We start from the raw sequence: 22,788 nt of genomic DNA on the forward strand, positions 1-22,788 counted from the left end.
AAATATTATTACATGAAGAACAATGTTGGGAGAGAAAACTCTCCCTAGGTGGGAGAGATCCCACCACTTTCTCTCTCTAGGATTACATTGTAGAAAGGTGCATAATAAGAAAATGACCACCTCTCCCTTTATATAGGAGGGAGAGATAAAATACACCAACAATACAATAAAGGGAAAAATACAACCTAACTACCACTCATTATTTGTAGAGCATTTCCATGCTCCAACATTCTCTCCCTAAATGCTTACAAATGATGAGAGACAATAAGTGATACAAGGCTATAATACAGTAATCCGAATAGCAAGTGTGGTAATAAGATGAAACACAATGAGAACCAAGTGTTGAAATGTCTCTAGAACTCTGAAGTGTCTGTGAAGTCTGAACCTGACCATGAATATCTAAACAATGAAGGTCTTCGACTTCAAAGCACCACCAATGAAGCATAAAAAATAAGATCCAATTATTCAAACAAGTCATAATCATCGAAAGAAGAAGATCACCATGTTGGATATAGTGTCTAAGTCCATAACTATATTTGGTATGTACTTGACCCGACCCGGCATGGTCCATTTGGGTTGCACTTCACCCGAACAATTTATGGATAATCGTTTGAGAATAGTATAAGTTATGGTTTATTAATATATTATAAGTCCTAATATATTAATATAAAATCATATTATTTAATTAGTATTGATCTATAATTAATTTAGAATTAATTTAGAGATCAAAAGTATGACTAATTAAATATGGGCTCTTGTATTTATATAGTGTGGGCTAATGCTTATTTGGAATGGGCTAGGCTTGCATGGAAAGTCCATGGATACTCCATGGAGCTTTAACCCATGGATCTCATGGAAATGAAAAGACATGGGTATTAGGGTTTACATGGATGTAACCCTAATCCACCACACTATATAAAGGAGGCTTTGGTTCTTGAAATTGTACTAGTTGATGTGTGTAAACCAAGAGGGCCGATTTCAAGAAGTTTGTGACTATTCTCTCAAGTTTCCAAGTTTGTGGTTATTTGTGACTTCCATTTGAGGCATCCACATTATTGGTGCTAGGCTCTCAAACTCCAAGCAATCAACTACTACTACAAGGTAAGTAATTCTACTAGTTTTATTTGATTCAAGTATCCCATGCCATGCTAGTTAGGATAAGAACCTTGGAAAAATAATTATTTGCATGTATCTTAGTCAAACATAGATCCAAGGTTTCTAGGGTTGCATGTACACCATAGGAGTGTTAGAATGCTTAAAACCCATCAGTGGTATCAGAGCCTGGTTTGTTTATTTGATACTTGATGCAAAAAAAAAAATAAAAAAAAAAACTTGAAAAATCGAAGTTTTTATCAAAATTTCAAGTTTTGTATATGTACTTACGATTCTTGAAATTTCGATATGAACATTCATAAACATATGAGTTTAGAAGATCATAGAAATTATGTGCTAATAATTGATTAGATTAATTCTTGATCTTTATGTGTTTTAATGGAGTCCATAACTAGTTTTCTTAAGTTATGGATAACCAAAAGTCACATTTATAAATAACCATTAAAAGAACACATAGGTTACAAAAAATGAAAAGTCTTCATTTTTAATAACCATTAACTCATAAGTTATGAGAAATGAAAAGTTTTGAAAGTTTACAAAACTTGCCCTCAAGTTTTGGAACATGTAAAGTCATATTAAAAACTTTAGTTCCAACCCCTAGAATTTTAAAAGTTAAAATTCAACCCTTATACTTTATAATATTATAAGTTTAATAAAATTTATATATGTATAAGATCAAGTCGTCTTACCGCTAGTACGCCTCATTCACGAAGCCGGTCTATAAGGGGGGTATAAGGTTGTTGCCTATAAAATGACAACTTAATGGGTGTCCACTCTCACCCACCGCTTCCTTGATCGGTGGAGGGTCGTTAGCCGAACGGGTAGGACAAGGACTTATAAATTCTCATTAAAAGTATAATGATAATACTAAAGTAACTAAACTTTATTGAATTCCCAATCTTAGTTATTTTAGGAAAATGTGAATAAGGTGCTAATCCATGAAATTACACTTTACACTTTGTTTAAGTCGTTAGTGGAGCGTGTGTGGTTAACCGGCACACTAACTTGAACTTAACAAGGTAGGTAAAGGGTGACTTAATGTTTATCATAGTATCGATGGAGCGTGTGTGGTTAACCGGCACATTGATTGAGGGGTAATACATTAAGGGTACCAAGTAATTTGCATGGTTACTTCACACCTTGTTTTGTGATCCTCGGCATCCCAGTCACAAAACTTCAAGGGCACACTCGAGATTGAAACATGCCATTGAAGAAAGTTCAATCAATCTCAAAGAATGTAGGAGTTTTTAAACCAGTTAAAACCTAATTAAATATTTCGTTTTCATGGTGGAAATTGGTGAATCGTCATTCACCTACCTTCAAATATCTTATAGCTTAGATTACGGCATCCCTCTTCTAAGTTATAAAATATTGTGTTGGGTCCTAGCCTTAATATTATATTTGGGTGTTTTGTTAAGGAGTATCTCTATATCTAATCTAATCTATTCCCTCTTCTTTTCAGATGTCTTCCAATAACAATGCTTCTGGCTCAAACCCTACTAGCTCCTTGTCTCTCATGAATCTTTGTGGGAGAGTCATCTTTGATGGGTCCAACTTTACAGATTGGATCAGAAACATCAGGATGGTCACTCGGTATGAGAACAAAGAATATGTCCTCGACAAGGAGCTGAAGGTACCCGAGCCAACTGCTACTCCTGAAGAGCTTGCTGAATATGAGGTACATGAAAGAGATGCTACAAAAATGGCATGCATCATGATGGCCACCATGACAGCCGAGCTCCAAAAGTCCTATGAGGACTATTATCCTTTTGAGATGCACCAGGACTTGATGGACCGCTACCATCAAAGTGCTCGTCAAGAGCGATATGAAATAATCTCCTCCATGATAACAACCCGAATGAAGGATGGTGAACCCATCACGGGCCACATGCAGAAAATGCAAAGGTATGTGGACCTTTTACTGAAGCTGAATGTGAACTTCCCTGAGGAGTGAGCAATAGACATCATTTTGCACTCCTAGCCATCGTGTTATGATCAATTCCGCATGACATATCACATGAACAAGGAAGAAGTCACCCTCAGCAAACTTCAAGGACTCTTGAAGACCGCCAAAAGTGGTCTAAAGGGTAAGTCGGTTGTTACTACTCCTACTCCTACTCCAACTACGGCCAATGTCTTGGTAATCGGGCATGGCAAAGGGAAGAAGAGAAAGAACCCTTCTAAGGGTACCAAGGGTAAGACCCTTGAAGGCTCCTCTTCAATCAAAACCAACAAAGGTTTTGTCACTCCTTCTGCTAACCCTAATGAGGCTGAATGCTTCTATTGCCATGAAAAGTCGCACTGGAAGCGAAACTGCCCAAAGTACCAGCAAGATTTGAAGGATGGAAAAGTAAAACCCAACCATGCAGGTATATACAGTATATTGTCTAATAACTCACCTCATTCTAAGTCTTGGGTCCTTGATACAGGTTGTGGTATTCACATATGTTGTGATTTGCAGGGACTAAAAAGAAGTGAGAATGTGGAGCAGGGAAAGATAAACTTGATCATGGGAAATAGAAAGCTTCACCTGTCACCAAGATCGGAGTTTATTCCTTAGTGCTAAATAGTGGGTTTACATTAGATTTGAATAAATGTTATTATTCGCCAGAAATGGCAAGAAATGTTATTTCCTTTCATGCATTGTATAAACAAGGTTTTACCTTTTATTTTGATAATAATAATGGTAGTATTGATGCTTTCTTTAATAATGTTCTTTATTTTAAAGCATTACCTTGTGATGGCGTGTATGAAACTGTATCTGTTGTAGATAATCTAGGAAATAATGTATTGTGTATTAATTCTTCCACTAGCTTAGATAAAGCATCCTTATGGCATTGTCGTCTTGGACACGCAAGCAAGAAATGCATAGGCTAACTCCAAAAGGATGGAGTCTTGGAGTCATTTGACCTAAAGTCAGATGATAGTTGTGAATCTTGTTTGCTTGGTAAAATGACAAAGTCACCTTTTACTGGCACTTGTGCTAGGGGTGAAGGTTTGTTGGACCTCATACACACGGATGTGTGGACGCTTCAGAACCGCCACAAGAGATGCTAATCGGTTCTATGTGACTTTTACTGATGATTTTAGTAGATATGGATATGTCTACCTAATCAAGCATAAGTCAGAAACCTTTGAGAAATTCAAAGAGTTTAAGCAAGAAGTGGAGAATCAGTTGGGCAGGAACATTAAGATGCTTCGATCCGATCGTGGTGGTGAGTATCTTAGTACTGAGTTCCTTGACCATCTTAAGGAATGTGGGATTGTCTCACAATTGACACCTCCTAGGACACCACAAATGAATGGTGTAGCTGAGAGGCGCAATCGGACCTTGTTGGACATGGTTCATTCCATGATGAGTCGAGCTTCGCTTCCAATCTCATTTTGGGGGTATGCCTTAGAGATTGTCGCCCATATTCTTAATCTAGTCCCTACAAAGAAGGTTGCCAAAACACCTCACGAGTTGTGGACTGGAAAAGTTCCCAATCTAGACCACATCAAGATTTGGGGTTGCGAGGCTTTCGTGAGACGCGAGACTCACGATAAGCTCGAACCCCAAAGTGAAAGGTGTATTTTCATCGGCTACCTACAGAAATCCTTTGGTTACATCTTCTACAGACCCAGTGATAATGTGGTCTTTGTAGCAAGAAGAGGATTCTTTCGAGAGAGAGAATTCATGAGCCAAGGAGACAGTGGGAGTTAAATTGACCTTGAGGAAATTCAAGAGTCAAGTGGTGAAGGAACCTCAAACCCTAGCCCTCAACCTGAGGAGGAAACTCCTGTTGAGCCGACTGAAGAATCTATACCTGTGAGGCGTTCCACCAGAGTTAGGAATGCACTTGAGCATTATTACGGTTTTCATATTACTGCAGAAGGTGAGACACTTATCAGTGATAACACACTGGTAAATCTGGATGAGCCTAACAGATACACAGAAGCCATGGCAGGCCCTGAGGCTGCTAAATGGAAAGAGGCTATGAATAGCGAGATACAGTCCATGTATGACAATCAAGTTTGGAACTTGGTTGACAATGTACCTGATCGTAAGATAGTTGGGTGCAAATGGATCTTCAAGAAGAAGACCGACATGGATGGTAATGTACACACTTATAAGGCACGACTGGTTGCAAAGGGTTATTTTCAAACTCGGGGAGTTGATTATGATGATACCTTTTCACCAGTGGCCAAGATTAAGTCTATTAGGGTTCTGTTAGCCATTGCTGCATTTCATGATTATGAAATATGGCAAATGGATGTCAAAACCGCTTTCCTTAATGGAAACTTGGCTGAAGATGTTTACATGGTTCAGCCAGAGGGTTTTGTCAGTACAGAGTACCCCAGTAGAGTGTGTAAGCTCGAGAAATCCTTTTATGGATAAAAACAGGCACCTCGCAGATGGAATCTTTGCTTTGATGAGAAAGTCAAAGAATTTGGCTTTTCAAGGAGTGAAGATGAATCTTGTGTCTATATCAAGGCTAGTGGGAGTATAGTCAGCTTTTTGGTACTGTATGTGGATGACATACTACTCATAGGAAATGACATCCCAACCCTGCAGGAAGTAAAGTCCTGGCTTGGGAAGTGTTTCGCTATGAAGGACCTTGGAGAAGCTGCCTATATCATAGGGATAAGGATTTTGAGAAACAGGAGTAAAAGTCTAATTGGACTTAGTCAAAGCACCTATGTGGACAAATTGTTGAAAAGGTTCAACATGCATAACTCCAAGAAAGGAGAGTTACCCATCCAGAGTAATGCCAGATTGCGTAAGACACAAAGCCCTAGTACTGAGGCTGAGATAGCATAAATGAGTCGAATACCTTATGCTTCAGCTGTAGGATCGATCATGTATGCTATGACATGTACTCGACCTGATGTAGCCTTTGCTTTGAGCATGGTTAGCAGGTATCAGGGGAACCCTGGCAAGGCACACTGGACTGCGGTAAAGAATATCCTCAAGTACCTACGGAGGACTAAGGACTGGGTCCTTACCCTCGGTGGCAATGAGGACTTGAGAGTTGTAGGGTACAATGATGCTAGCTTTCAGACTGACAGGGATAATTTCCGCTCTTAGTCGGGCTGGGTCTTTACTCGAAACGGAGGGGCAATTACTTGGAAAAGTTCCAAGCAGGAGACAGTGGCTGATTCCACTTGTGAATCAGAGTATATAGCAGCAAGCGAGGCAGTAAAGGAGGCTATATGGCTAAAGAACTTCATCGGAGACCTTGGAGTTGTACCAGCTATAAAGGAGCCAATGGAGATTTTCTGTGACAGCAATAGTGCGGTTGGCTTAGCCAAGGAACCAAGAGATCATGGGAGATCCAGACACACTGACAGAAAATATCACTTCATCAGACATCGAATAGAAGAAGGAATCCTCGTGGCAAAGAGGGTATCATCGGATGAGAACCCAGCAGATCCCCTCACGAAGGGACTGACTCGTGGCAAAGAGGGTATCATCAGCATGCTCGGAGCATAGGGCTGAAGGATGATATTAGTTTTAGTAGTTAGATAATCTTGAAATTTGTAAAATGTAATTGACATTTGATGATAAATAAAAGCTGTTATTTATGAGTAAAGTGTTGTTATCTCTTGTCAATCGTTTACTATTATTTCATTTTGCATGTTTTGACTTCCAGAATAATTATGTTATGGTTTATATCATATTATTCAAACTCTCCACAGTCGGTCATATGTTGGAAGTAGATATGAATCAAGACTGTCATGGGTTGGCTTGTAGAGGTCTAAGATGTTAGACAAAGCGGGGCTACAGCACTCATGAGTGCTCATAAGTTCTGAGTATTGGATTCAACCCACGCTCACTTGTATCACTTCATGGAATTTATCTCGAGTGATCGTGAGACGGCAATATCATATAAGTCTTCAAACCTAGAGATATGATTTGTTGCCTATGAGTTGGTTATGCATTGATTGCACGAAAACACATTGGTAACTCGATGTTATAAACCGTGCCTTTGTGTGTAGTTCAACAAGTAGTAGAGCAAACATATGAGTCAAAGTTTATCTGTTCCTTCTAGGATTAGAAGCGATATCTGGGCCCCTCGATGATTTTGTTTTGACCTATGTACCGGGTCCGGTCAGAACTAAATTGATGTGTTCAGTTAAGTTCTATGTTAAACAAATTGGAAATCGGGAAACAAATGCTGGACAATAAGCAAGACCATGTTCCATGTATTTGTCCGACTGATATCTAGAACAGAGGATTATATGATCACTTATCTAAAATGGCGCTTCATAGTTCAATAGAGTTTAAAGAGCTACGATTGCTGATCGGTTCCTGAAGTCATACTTGCAACTATAGTTATTAGACTTATCCAAGTGGGAGACTGTTGGATATAGTGTCTAAGTCCATAACTATATTTGGTATGTACTTGACTCGACCCGGCATGGTCCATTTGGGTTGCACTTCACCCGAACAATTTATGGATAATCGTTTAAGAATAGTATAAGTTATGATTTATTAATATATTATAAGTCCTAATATATTAATATAAAATCATATTATTTAATTAGTATTGATCTATAATTAATTTAGAATTAATTTAGAGATCAAAAGTATGACTAATTAAATATGGGCTCTTGTATTTATATAGTGTGGGCTAATGCTTATTTGGAATGGGCTAGGCTTGCATGGAAAGTCCATGGATACTCCATGGAGCTTTAACCCATGGATCTCATGGAAATGAAAAGACATGGGTATTAGGGTTTACATGGATGTAACCCTTATCCACCACACTATATAAAGGAGGCTTTGGTTCTTGAAATTGTACTAGTTGATGTGTGTAAACCAAGAGGGTCGATTTCAAGAAGTTTGTGACTATTCTCTCAAGTTTCCAAGTTTGTGGTGATTTGTGACTTCCATTTGAGGCATCCACATTATTGGTGCTAGGCTCTCAAACTCCATGCAATCAACTACTACTACAAGGTAAGTAATTCTACTAGTTTTATTTGATTCAAGTATCCCATGCCATGCTAGTTAGGATAAGAACCTTGGAAAAATAATTATTTGCATGTATCTTAGTCAAACATAGATCCAAGGTTTCTAGGGTTGCATGTACACCATAGGAGTGTTAGAATGCTCAAAACCCATCACACCATGTGGTGGGATTAGTAGAAACTTCACCATTTGTGATATTTCCGATTTGGACCCGAAAATTCTTGCAAACATCCGAAAAATCTTCATGATAATCACCGAACGGGACCCATTTTTATATGAACGGTGGATGCGGAAGAAAAATATCTCGAGATTTATCGTGTATCAAAATATAAAAAGATGAAGAACATGATGAGAATTCTTAGAAGATGAGAAAGAAAGAGAGATAAAATATATTTCATGAAGAACATTGGTGGGAGAAAGAAACTCTCCCTGGATGGGAGAAATCCCACCACTTTCTCTCTCTAGAGATTACATTTTAGAAAAGGTGCATAATAAGAAATGACCATCTCTCCCTTTATATAGGAGGGAGAGACAAATACACCAACAATACAATAAAGGGAAAATACAACCTAACTATCACTCATTATTTGTAGAGCATTTCCATGCTCCAACAAGTATAATTCGAGAATAAGTCATGGTGTGACTTAAAGGAACATTCTAAACTACTTACGAGAACTAAAGAAATATTCCTAATATGTGGAGTATTTGAAAGAAAGCCATGTTTAGGTTGTTACACATATTTTAAACTTCCAAACAGATTGAGATAACTCTCACACCAGTACAAAAATGACCTACGGACACACCATAAAAGTGTGGCCATAGGCGTATTGTGACATTTTATTTTTCACTGAAAGTGTGACGGAAGGTGATGCAACGTATGGGTCTTATGGTCACTTTAAAATGTAGTGTCCGTATGATATGAAAAAATGTGGTCGTATGGCTATTGGGTAGGGAATTTTGTTGCTAAAATCAATCATTTTATCCAATATTGTACTGTTAAACCGTCAGTAGACACATTTATTTAGTAATTGTAGTGACTGTATATCACCAATTTGCGACATGCATGTTGTTTAGTGTGGTTTTTTACTAATAAATTGTCACACAATTTAAATTTTATTAAGACTATTGGGTATCTTTTGCAAACATGTAATTACGGTGAACATGACCATGTTTGCTAAATGGCCACATGTAATTAGTTTCATAAGTGGTGATTTGCTAATAATTAGTCACAAAAACAATCTATTTTGGTGACTATTTCCTATCATATAGACATACACAATTAAGTGAAACATGATCATAAGTATTATAAAGACATACATTTTATTAAAATTAAGGATTAAATATTAGCTTACAACCATATTTGTATTACTTATCATGGCCGATGTTATCATTCAGACATATAAAACGTCGTAGCTATGACTATTTTATATCATTTCGACATAGAGAATCAATTACAAAATAACTATAACTGATTTATAAGCACAATAGTCATTATAAGTGTAACCAATATTTAAATTATTACCATAAAAATTGGTTATTAGTATAACCTAGTTTATCATTTAGACACGCAAACATTATTGATTGTGACTATTGTTTGTACTAAGATCATATAAAGTAATTTAAACCGTAGCTATCAGTGTTATGTGGTATTTATTTGCCACATCATTTTTTACCTTGTTATTGTTTAAGTTATCGTCATAAAAACTTTAGAAAAACAAGATTTAAAAACAATTGTAAACGCATAATTACTTTAGATTATGGCTATTGTTAACCATTTAGCCACATGTCAACAATGATGTAAAGTCACCATTGTTTAACTTTAGAAACATTGAAAAACTATAAAACATGGCTAAATTTATATTAAAGCCACAATAATCCAATTTTTATTGTTATAGTTTGTGACAACCCGAAAGATATTCCGTTAACATAACCCATGCCGTTAATAAAATTTATTTTATTTTGGGTTTTTCCGTTCACTTTCAAATTAAATAATTCATTTAGAATTATTATTATAATTTCCTATGTGTTGAAACGAAATATTTATTTGAGTGAAAACACTCTAAATAACCTTTTGAAAATTTCTAGACTATGACTAGTGCGGGTAATGGTTATTTACCCGGGTAAAATATTAAGCTCCGTTTAATGCCGGTATTGGGTGTATTCCCACCGGGTCTCTAACTCTAGTCATATATATAGGATGAGTGGGCACTTTTGAGCCCTTTTCCCCACTTCAACTTTCTCTCTCTACTCTCTCTCTAGAAATCGAACTCTCTCAAGAAATCTTCATTTTCAAGCTCCAATTTGGTAAGTGATCCTTCCTAACTAGTTGTATATCCTATCATGCATGCAAATCTATGCTTGAACTTCCCAAAAATCACCAAAAGTATGTGTTTACGGTTTGGGGGAGCCTCCCAAAACCGTAAACTCCTTCAATGGGGGTTTTGAAGCCCCAAGACCCTTCCAAACCTCTTCTAATGCTTAGATCCTTACATGCATGGAGTTAGAACCACAAGATCATGAATTCTTGGCCATGAACATGAGTTTACGGTTCTTGAATGTTCAAGAACCGTAAACACCCTTTCATGGGGTTTTGATGCTCCTTAACCCTTCGAATGCATGTCTAATGGCCTTGAAACTTGATTGGATGATCTTAGAACCCTAAAACATGTCCAAATGAGCATAAACTTGAGTTTATGGTTTGGGAACATCTCCCAAAACCGTAAACACCTTCCAAGGGTGTTTTAATGCTCTAAACACCTTGCATGGCTTGTATATGAGTCTAGAACTTGCATGAATGGCCTACAAACCACCAAAACACTTGGAAAATGGACAAACATGGACAAGGATGGGTTTACGGCCGTAAACCCATGTGTTTACGACCGTAAACTCCCCAAGGGTGGTCCAAGAACCGTAAACCCTAATTCCTAGGTCATTTCATGTCCCGATCACTTCCTAAGCCCTCGAATCAACCCTAGATCCTTCCTATGTGCAAGATGAGACCTTGGATCACTCAAACCACCACACCCATGAGTTTACGGCCGTAAACTCATGGGGGATGTGGTCTTTGGACCGTAAACTCCCCTAAGGGTTTACACTTGAAGAGTAAACACCTTATCTAGGCCCTACACTCCTTAGATACAACCCGTACCATCCCTAACACTTGAATTGAAGTGTTTTCGTGCCTCGGAGTGTATTATCCTGCTATCTTAGTAAATCAAAGTCTAATTAGATACAATTATGTATCTCTTCATGTTACATAGGAACCTCACGCGTGTTCAAGCCCTAAACTGATATTTAGCATCTAAATCGGCACATTCTCGTCAGGTGAGTTCATACCCCTACACCATTTTCTGTGTTTTTCATGTTTTCAGGGGGGGAATACAAGCAAAAGTACAATGAAACTTGTACTCAAATCTATTATTTCGTATAACATAACTACATGTTCAATATGTTTTAAACATTGAAATCCGTATTAACCAACCGTCTAACTCGTGGAGTTAGTTTTTCAAAACCAATTGTGAAACTCATTATAAAATGTTACATTTTTACATTTCACAAGGATTTCATGTCATTTCATAAACCGGGATTTTCTATACTATTACTTGTAAAGTTCATTATTCTTATGATTGGAGACACGTCATCGGTAACACTCCACATGGATACGAGAGTGGAGTACTACTCCCGTAACCAGAATCTCTTGGAGGGAGATCGTGACTTGAGTGTATAGATCTATACGGGGCTGACTACCCCGCACCCTGCTGCTAGCTACAGTAGGATCGTCAGGTCTATGGGTGACAAAAGTCATAAAATGATGATGGACTTCTTATTGCCATATCTAGTCTATCGTATGGTTATGGAACTCGCAACTTAGATAATGGAGATTTACTGATAAAGTAATAACGAACCTAGTGAACTAACCTCCTAGTAATAACTGTCTTTGATTACTACTAGTTCACTACTTACTTATTAGTTTTGTGTACATGTCAAAACTAACATGCTTACCACGGGATAACTAGTCATTCAGTATGCTTCACTTAATCGATACAAGTATGGTAGATACTTGTACACATCATTTCAGAATCAATAACCAGCGAATATTTTTCATAAGAAAACATAGGGTTTTCTTGGGATAACGTAACTTTTCATAAACAAGGTTGTATGGTACATCTAACGAGAAATCAAATCATATTTTCATAAGGAAACTTGCAGGATTTTCTTAATTCAAATTGTGTAACAAAGGGATAACCAAACTACTTTTATAAGAAAATACGGGATTTTCTTGGATATCAACTGTTCATGAAACTAAAGGAAACTGAATCTTTTTCCAGAAAACAAACCGCTTATGAACTCACCAGCTTTATGCTGATATTTTAAAACTGCTTGTATTCTCAGGGCATCCATAGACAGGTACTCCTACTAACTTTTTGAAGAAGACGGAGCATATAGAAGACTCGTCTTTACTTTTGTTCTAACCAATGTATCTAAGAAAACTTGTAGTACTTTATTTTCAAACAAATGTAAAACTTTCTCATGCAATGTAATGGTTGTGTTTACTATGCTTGCTATGTACATTGGTTGTGATACTCTACATGACGTCACTCCGCCCCGGGACGTTTCCACCATCGGTTTCGGGGTGTGACAGATTGGTATCAGAGCCCTTGTTTATAGTGAACTAAGTATACCGAACCTTACATGGTATACAACTATAAACACTACAGGGCCTAAGTGCTCTAAACTAAAAGTATGCTTTTAAAATACGAGTATTTTTATAAAAGTATACAAGTATTCCCGAACACCGAAATCCGTATCGCGAAGAGAACAAAGCATAAGTAATTTGGGTGTTGTGCACTGTGGTTAAACCTGGGCAGTTATGTAGTCATGTCTAGGGTCAATATAGCCTGATCAACTATATTCATTCGAGACACGGCCAACATGTGCTTGGGAGTGACTGTGGTGTACAGCAGGCCTATAACTTACCTAATATCCATTCAACATAAAATACTATGGGAGCATTTTAGTCCGAACCAAATACCTCATGGAAATCCGTTCCGAGTGTTACTACTCATTCCTCCCTTAGCGATAGTTTACTTACTTTAAGTAATTTTCCTGACCTATCGCTTAGTAGAACACTCTAAAAATTATTATGAGATATATCCTTGCTTCATATCTCTAAATTCCATCCTCCTTTTTCTTGGTCATTTCAGATCAAGATGCCTCCCCGAAGGAGATCTACCAGGAGAAACAACGACACTCCTCCACCACCGCCTCCTCCCCAATTTGATCTTGTCATGTTTCAGGCAGCTGTTACTGCTGCAGTGGCTGCTGCCATGTCGCAAATAAATTCCGGTGGATCTGGTGGTCAGGGAAGTGGTGTGCATCCTCAATTACAGGAAAGTGGTCAGGGACACCAAAAGGAGTGCTCCTATAAAGACTTCATGAACGCAAAACCCACATCTTTCGACGGCAAAGGAGGTGTTATTGCTGTGACTCAATGGTTTGAAAAGATTGAGTCCATATTCGAGATTTGCGCAGTCTTCGAATCCAACAAAGTGAAGTACGCCGCTTGCACTTTCCTCAACAAAGCATTAACCTGGTGGAACGGCCGGGTCAAGTCCTTAACCCTGCCGGTGGCAAATGCCATGGGTTGGGACAAACTGAAGGAACTCATGATAGCCCAGTATTGCCCACGGGGCGAGATGCAGAAACTCGAACACGAACTCTGGACACTAAAGATGAAGGGTTCTGACATTGCCTCCTACACTTCTAGGTTCGAGGACCTAGCACTCCTTTGTTCGGGAATGATATCCCCGGAAAGCAAAAAGATCGAACGATTCGTTTGGGGGCTGACCCAGCCAACCAAGGGAAATGTTTTGTCTGCGGAGCCGGAAACCTTCGATAGCGCCAAGTGTTTGGCACAAATTCTGATTGATCATAGTGACGATCCCGAGGAAATAGCCACCGCCTCTGATCCGGCTAAAGGGAGCGGTGAAAACAAGAAGAAATCCTGGAACAAACGAAAGGGTCAGGGTTCGCAAGGATCCTCAAAGAAACAGCAAACGGTGGCGGTCCACGCTGCTACTACCCCTATTGCTACTCCTGCCACCCAGGCTCCTACCAGCAGGTACACTGGCACCCTTCCTCGGTGTGACAAGTCTAACTACCACCATAATCCCGGCCCGTGCCGGGAGATGTCATGCACAAGCTATGGCAAAAAGGGTCACACGATGCGATTTTGTAGAACCCCAGCCCAACCAACAAATCAAGCCTCTGGAGCGGGTATTGGTCGAGCCTGCTACAACTGTGGGGAGGTCGGGCATTTCAAGAGGGACTGCCCCAAAGCAGCAACAACCAAAAACACCGGGAGAGTTCTAACCATGGGACAAGGAGAGGCAGTCGCTGACCCCACCGTTGTCACGGGTACGTTCCTCCTCGACAACTCTTATGCATGCATTCTTTTCGATTCTGGTGCTGAAAGGAGCTTTGTTAGTCATGCATTCAAACAATTTCTTAAACAAAAATCCCAACCATTAACCGAAAAGTTTTCCGTCGAAATGGCTAACGGTAAGAAAGAGAGCACTAACGAGATATACGTAGGGTGTACCCTATCCTTAAACGACCGTTCATTTCTCATTGACCTTATGCCAGTCTCCATAAAAAGCTTTGATGTCATCATTGGCATGGATTGGTTGAGCCCCAATCGTGCAGACATCCTCTGTTTCGAAAAAGCTATCCGTCTCAATCTTCCTTCGGATGAAACTCTTGTAATCTACGGGGATAAACTCAATTCAAACCTTCGCATCATTTCGTGCATCAAAGCCCAGAAACTTCTGCGGAAGGAGTGTTATGCATTCTTAGCCCATGTCGTTAACGAAAAGCAGGAAGTTAAAGACCTCGAGAGCATCCCCGAAGTCTGCAACTTTCCTGATGTCTTTCCAGAGGATCTCCCCGGAATCCCTCCTGAACGCCAAGTGGAGTTTCGTATCGACTTAATCCCCGGAGCTACCCCCGTAGCCAAATCTCCTTATCGATTAGCTCGGGCAGAAATGCAGGAGTTATCTAGTCAACTCAATGAGCTGCTCAGTAAAGGATTCATCAGACCGAGTTCCTCGTCGTGGGGAGCCCCGATCTTGTTCGTGAAAAATAAAGATGGATCTTTTCGAATGTGTATCGATTACCGAGAGCTGAACAAGCTCACGATCAAAAACCGCTATCCTCTTCCTCGAATAGACGACCTCTTCGATCAACTTCAAGGAGCTAGCTACTTTTCCAAAATCGATTTAAGATCAGGGTACCATCAGCTGCGAGTCCATGAGGGTGACGTTCCCAAAACAGCCTTTCGGACTCGATATGGTCACTACGAATTCGTAGTTATGCCCTTCGGTCTAACCAACGCACCGGCGGTGTTCATGGATTTGATGAACCGGGTGTGTCGTCCATTTCTGGACAAGTTTGTTATCGTGTTCATCGACGACATACTTGTCTATTCCAAAAGCGAAGAGGATCACAAACAACACTTGAGGCTAGTGTTGGAAACTCTTAGATCGGAGCAATTGTACGCGAAATTCTCCAAATGTGAATTCTGGATCCGGAAGGTTACTTTCCTTGGTCACGTGGTAAGCAAGGAGGGCATACACGTGGATCCTTCCAAGATCAAAGCGATAGAAAACTGGTCAGCACCGAAGACACCCACCGAAATCCGTCAATTCTTGGGTCTCGCTGGCTACTATCGCAGATTTATCCAAAATTTCTCCAAAATTTCCAAACCCTTAACCACTCTAACTCAGAAAGGTGTACCCTTTTGTTGGAGCGAGAAGCAAGACGCTGCGTTCCAAACACTGAAGCGAGCCTTGTGCAGCGCACCTATCCTGTCCCTTCCCGATGGGACGAAAGACTTCGTTGTCTACTGCGATGCGTCCAATCAAGGTCTCGGTTGTGTCCTAATGCAACGAGGCAAGGTCATCGCCTATGCCTCCAGACAACTGAAAGTACACGAAGTCAACTACACGACTCACGACCTAGAATTGGGAGCAGTGGTCTTCGCATTAAAAATCTGGAGACATTATCTCTACGGAACTAAGTGCACTATCTTCACTGACCATAAAAGTCTACAGCACATCCTCGACCAAAAGGAGCTGAACATGAGACAACGGCGATGGGTTGAACTACTCAATGACTACGAGTGTGAAATCCGCTACCATCCCGGCAAGGCCAATGTGGTGGCAGATGCCCTCAGCCGGAAAGAATACTCAGGTCGTAAGGTGAAGGCACTGACTATGACTATCCATTCCCACTTATCCGCACAAATCAAAGAGGCTCAGCTGGAAGCCTTAATACCAGAAAACGTGTCAGGCGAAGCCCTGAGAGGAATGGATAAGAATCTTGAGATCAGAAGCGACGGAGTCTATTGTTTCATGGACCGAATCTAGACCCCAAAGTTCGGAGGTTTCAGGGAGGTTGTCATGAACGAAGCTCATAATACTAAATACTCCGTACACCCAGGTTCGGATAAGATGTACCTGGATCTCAAGAAACTGTATTGGTGGCCAAATATGAAGGCCGAAATCGCTACCTTCGTGGGCAAGTGCCTGACTTGCGCCAAAGTGAAGGTCGAATATCAAAAACCCTCCGGTCTACTCCAACAACCCGAAATACCTGAATGGAAATGGGAAATGATTACTATGGATTTCATTACCAAGTTACCCAAATCTCCGAGCGGGTACGACACCATTTGGGTAATTGTCGACCGACTGACCAAATCTGCTCACTTCCTTCCTATCAAGGAAAACTTCAAAATGGGAAGACTCACGCGAATCTACATCCAAGAGGTGGTCCGACTGCACGGTGTACCTGTGTCCATCATTTCCGATCGGGATAGCAGGTTCACTTCTAGGTTCTGGCAGTCACTACAGAAGGCTCTTGGAACTAAGCTGGATATGAGCACAGCTTACCATCCTCAAACAGATGGACAGAGTGAGAGAACCAGCCAAACCTTGGAAGACATGCTGAGAGCCTGCGTCATCGACTTCGGCTCGTCATGGGATACTCATCTTCCTTTGGTTGAATTTTCTTATAACAACAGCTACCATACCAGCATCAAGGCTGCGCCGTTCGAAGCCCTCTATGGCCGCAAGTGCAGATCCCCTCTGTGCTGGGCTGAGGTGGGTGACACGCAGCTGGTCAAGGGACAAGTCCCTGACAGCACTCTCACTGGTCCAGAAATCATCCGCGAAACCACTGAAAAGATTGTACAAATCCGAGAACGACTTAAAGCCTCCCGAGATAGACAAAAGAGCTACGCCGATAAACGACGAAAACCCTTGGAATTCCAGGTTGGAGACCGTGTCTTGTTGAAAGTCTCACCCTGGAAGGGCATGATACGCTTCGGAAAGCGTGGAAAACATAACCCAAGGTACATAGGACCTTTCGAAATCCTAGCCAGGATTGGTCCCGTGGCTTACAGACTCCGATTACCTCATGGACTTAGCAATATTCACCCTGTCTTCCACGTCTCAAACCTTAAAAAGTGTCTTTCTGATGAGACCCTTGTGATTCCTCTGGATGAGATCGAAATTAACGAAAACCTGAACTTTGTGGAAGAGCCCATCGAAATCATGGATAGAGAGATCAAACGAACGAAACAAAGCCGCATCCCGATAGTGAAGGTTCGCTGGAATGCGAAGCGGGGACCCGAATTCACATGGGAACGCGAAGACTCGATGAAAACGAAATACCCGCATCTCTTTCCAATTCCATGATTTGTACCTAAATTCTAAATTTCGGGACGAAATTTCCTCTAACGGGAGGATAATGTGACAACCCGAAAGATATTCCGTTAACATAACCCATGCCGTTAATAAAATTTATTTTATTTTGGGTTTTTCCGTTCACTTTCAAATTAAATAATTCATTTAGAATTATTATTATAATTTCCTATGTCTTGAAACGAAATATTTATTTGAGTGAAAACACTCTAAATAACCTTTTGAAAATTTCTAGACTATGACTAGTGCGGGTAATGGTTATTTACCCGGGTAAAATATTAAGCTCCGTTTAATGCCGGTATTGGGTGTATTCCCACCGGGTCTCTAACTCTAGTCATATATAAAGGATGAGTGGGCACTTTTGAGCCCTTTTCCCCACTTCAACTTTCTCTCTCTACTCTCTCTCTAGAAATCGAACTCTCTCAAGAAATCTTCATTTTCAAGCTCCAATTTGGTAAGTGATCCTTCCTAACTAGTTGTATATCCTATCATGCATGCAAATCTATGCTTGAACTTCCCAAAAATCACCAAAAGTATGTGTTTACGGTTTGGGGGAGCCTCCCAAAACCGTAAACTCCTTCAATGGGGGTTTTGAAGCCCCAAGACCCTTCCAAACCTCTTCTAATGCTTAGATCCTTACATGCATGGAGTTAGAACCACAAGATCATGAATTCTTGGCCATGAACATGAGTTTACGGTTCTTGAATGTTCAAGAACCGTAAACACCCTTTCATGGGGTTTTGATGCTCCTTAACCCTTCGAATGCATGTCTAATGGCCTTGAAACTTGATTGGATGATCTTAGAACCCTAAAACATGTCCAAATGAGCATAAACTTGAGTTTATGGTTTGGGAACATCTCCTAAAACCGTAAACACCTTCCAAAGGTGTTTTAATGCTCTAAACACCTTGCATGGCTTGTATATGAGTCTAGAACTTGCATGAATGGCCTACAAACCACCAAAACACTTGGAAAATGGACAAACATGGACAAGGATGGGTTTACGGCCGTAAACCCATGTGTTTACGACCGTAAACTCCCCAAGGGTGGTCCAAGAACCGTAAACCCTAATTCCTAGGTCATTTCATGTCCCGATCACTTCCTAAGCCCTCGAATCAACCCTAGATCCTTCCTATGTGCAAGATGAGACCTTGGATCACTCAAACCACCACACCCATGAGTTTACGGCCGTAAACTCATGGGGGATGTGGTCTTTGGACCGTAAACTCCCCTAAGGGTTTACACTTGAAGAGTAAACACCTTATCTAGGCCCTACACTCCTTAGATACAACCCGTACCATCCCTAACACTTGAATTGAAGTGTTTTCGTGCCTCGGAGTGTATTATCCTGCTATCTTAGTAAATCAAAGTCTAATTAGATACAATTATGTATCTCTTCATGTTACATAGGAACCTCACGCGTGTTCAAGCCCTAAACTGATATTTAGCATCTAAATCGGCACATTCTCGTCAGGTGAGTTCATACCCCTACACCATTTTCTGTGTTTTTCATGTTTTCAGGGGGGGAATACAAGCAAAAGTACAAGGAAACTTGTACTCAAATCTATTATTTCGTATAACATAACTACATGTTCAATATGTTTTAAACATTGAAATCCGTATTAACCAACCGTCTAACTTGTGGAGTTAGTTTTTCAAAACCAATTGTGAAACTCATTATAAAATGTTACATTTTTACATTTCACAAGGATTTCATGTCATTTCATAAACCGGGATTTTCTATACTATTACTTGTAAAGTTCATTATTCTTATGATTGGAGACACATCCTCGGTAACACTCCACATGGATACGAGAGTGGAGGACTACTCCCGTAACCAGAATCTCTTGGAGGGAGAGCGTGACTTGAGTGTATAGATCTATACGGGGCTGACTACCCCTCACCCTGCTGCTAGCTACAGTAGGATCGTCAGGTCCATGGGTGACAAAAGTCATAAAATGATGATGGACTTCTTATTGCCATATCTAGTCTATCGTATGGTTATGGAACTCGCAACTTATATAATGGAGATTTACTGATAAAGTAATAACGAACCTAGTGAACTAACCTCCTAGTAATAACCGTCTTTGATTACTACTAGTTCACTACTTACTTATTAGTTTTGTGTACGTGTCAAAACTAACATGCTTACCACGGGATAACTAGTCATTCAGTATGCTTCACTTAATCGATACAAGTATGGTAGATACTTGTACACATCATTTCAGAATCGATAACCAGCGAATATTTTTCATAAGAAAAAATAGGGTTTTCTTGGGATAACGTAACTTTTCATAAACAAGGTTGTATGGTACATCTAACGAGAAATCAAATCATATTTTCATAAGGAAACTTGCAGGATTTTCTTAATTCAAATTGTGTAACAAAGGGATAACCAAACTACTTTTATAAGAAAATACGGGATTTTCTTGGATATCAACTGTTCATGAAACTAAAGGAAACTGAATCTTTTTCCAGAAAACAAACCGCTTATGAACTCACCAGCTTTATGCTGATATTTTAAAACTGCTTGTATTCTCAGGGCATCCATAGACAGGTACTCCTACTAACTTTTTGAAGAAGACGGAGCATATAGAAGACTCGTCTTTACTTTTGTTCTAACCAATGTATCTAAGAAAACTTGTAGTACTTTATTTTCAAACAAATGTAAAACTTTCTCATGCAATGTAATGGTTGTGTTTACTATGCTTGCTATGTACATTGGTTTTGATACTCTACATGACGTCACTCCGCCCCGGGACGTTTCCGCCATCGGTTTCGGGGTGTGACATAGTTTCTATATTGTAGACACATCAAAAGAAAAATGAAAGTAACCAAAACCCGACAATATGAAACGATATCAAAATTCAGAATTCGATATTGTTAATAATTAAAATCGAAATCCATACATTAAATTCGTAATTAAAATACCAAAAAAATAAAAATTGAACTAATTGTAAGTATTAAAATATTGTAAATAAAGCAAAAAACATCATAAACAAAAAACTAGACATAACTAGGCATTCATCTTATTGGTACTGTTCCTTGTCTTCGTGAGAAGGGTATCAGATGATATATATGTTGGGTTCCGCCTCTTTGAGTTTTGAAGTTCATGGTCTTGAGGTGATATCATATTTGGTACCTATACCAACCACTTTGAAAAAAAATGAATACATAAAAAACTTAGTAGAGTAGTTTATGAAGGAAAAAAGTGTAATGCACAAAGAAGTTAACATAAATAAACCTTTGAATCGGCCTTCACAAGGTGTTTTGGCCATGGAACAAAACTTTTATATGCCTGCTTAACTGTTTTGAATTCTGCAGTTTTATGGGATAGAAATGAATCTTTTTTTTTATCAATTCATCAATGGACACTTTATAGCAATCATCTTGTAGAGGAACTCCATGAATGAATTGTATTTATGATGATAAGTGAACGATACCACAAGCAACGATGTTCCTTTTTTCTGGATATGATAGACTACACTTGATCTACTTCAATGATATGTAATATTAGGATCAGAAAAAAAAAAAAGACAAAAATGTATATTCAACATGTGAAAAAACATTGACCTAGTGAAGTAGATTTTTTGGTGAAATTGTTGGTATCTCAAGATTGATAGTGGAAATCTTAGACTCAATAGCTTTTCTGGTGGCTTTTGTAATTGCCTAATATAAAGATTTAAGACATGTATGGAAAATTAGGATTTAATATAAAAGAGAAATTAAAAGTAATGAAAACTGTAAAGTTAGTACCAACTGGTGTTGCAGATTTCTGGGAAAGCAATGGTGTATCGGGAGTTGTTGTCGCAGACTTAGTTTGAACTGTTTTCTTGGTGGTTTTTGCAATTGCTTAAATAAGTTAAAGTTCCAAATGGAAAAGCAGAAATTAGTACAAAAAAAATATAACAACGATGATCTTGTGAGGTGATGAGATACTGGTGTTAAGGGTTCTATGGTTCTTTGGTTGTGAGAGTATCATGAGTTTCACTACTTTCAACAATCTTGTCAGAGTAAATACCCTAGAAAATATAACGAAAAAGGGAAAATATACATAAGAAATTCAATTTACAATAACATTGTCAATTGATGTTGTTTATAAGATGACTTACAAGTGTTTGAGACAGATTTGGAAAGTCCGCTCCTTTTGCAGTAAGATGAGCTAAAGCTAGCTTTAGTGTTTGCTATTGTTTATTAACATTTATAGACAATGCCTTGAGTTCAACATCTTTTTTCTCAAGCTCATGTTTTCCATTCTATAGTGCAAACTTAAGATCTTTAATTTCCTCCTTAGAAGATCCTTTGCTGCAAGGAACACTAAAATATCCGTTGTATGTGACTCCCGTGCCGAAACCCTTTAAAAATCTTCCATTTTCCTTGCCAAAAACTAAGGTCATAGCATTCGCGCCCGGTTCAACATTTAGGTGTACATCTTTTATCTGCTTTTCATGTTCCGTCTAGCACACAAAAAATGATTAATTAATGTCCTAAAAAAATTGACGCAAATCCTTAAAGTTAAAGTAATAAAAAAATTCAGTGAAGTTACTAGTTTATCTGCCAAGAGTTTAACATTTTCATCTTTAAATTCTCCTTCTTTACTTTCACGTCCTTTACCCCACATAGTTGGGGAATTTCTTCTTTTGAAATCACTTTCTTTTCAATCTTGATAAAAAAAAAAATTATAAAAAATATAAAGCAAAATCCTGTTAACTACATTGCTATGGAGTTACTATAATCGGATCATATAGCTAAAGACAGAGCTTACCAACTTCCACCTTAGATTCGTATACCCCCTCATCCCATCCGATGAGCGTAATTTGACATCTTTCGCGCTTTGATGGCCCTTTGTGACACAACATGTCAAAAAACTGAAGGATTTGTTATGCATTTTTTGGTAAGTTAATGATAAATAAATGAAGAAGTTTTGGAAAAATATTGTAACATTAAACTCTTCAGATTGCG

Source organism: Lactuca virosa, chromosome 7 (assembly GCF_052849685.1).
Source record: "Lactuca virosa cultivar CGN04683 chromosome 7, Lactuca_virosa_CGN04683_v6, whole genome shotgun sequence".
NCBI lineage: Eukaryota > Viridiplantae > Streptophyta > Magnoliopsida > Asterales > Asteraceae > Lactuca > Lactuca virosa.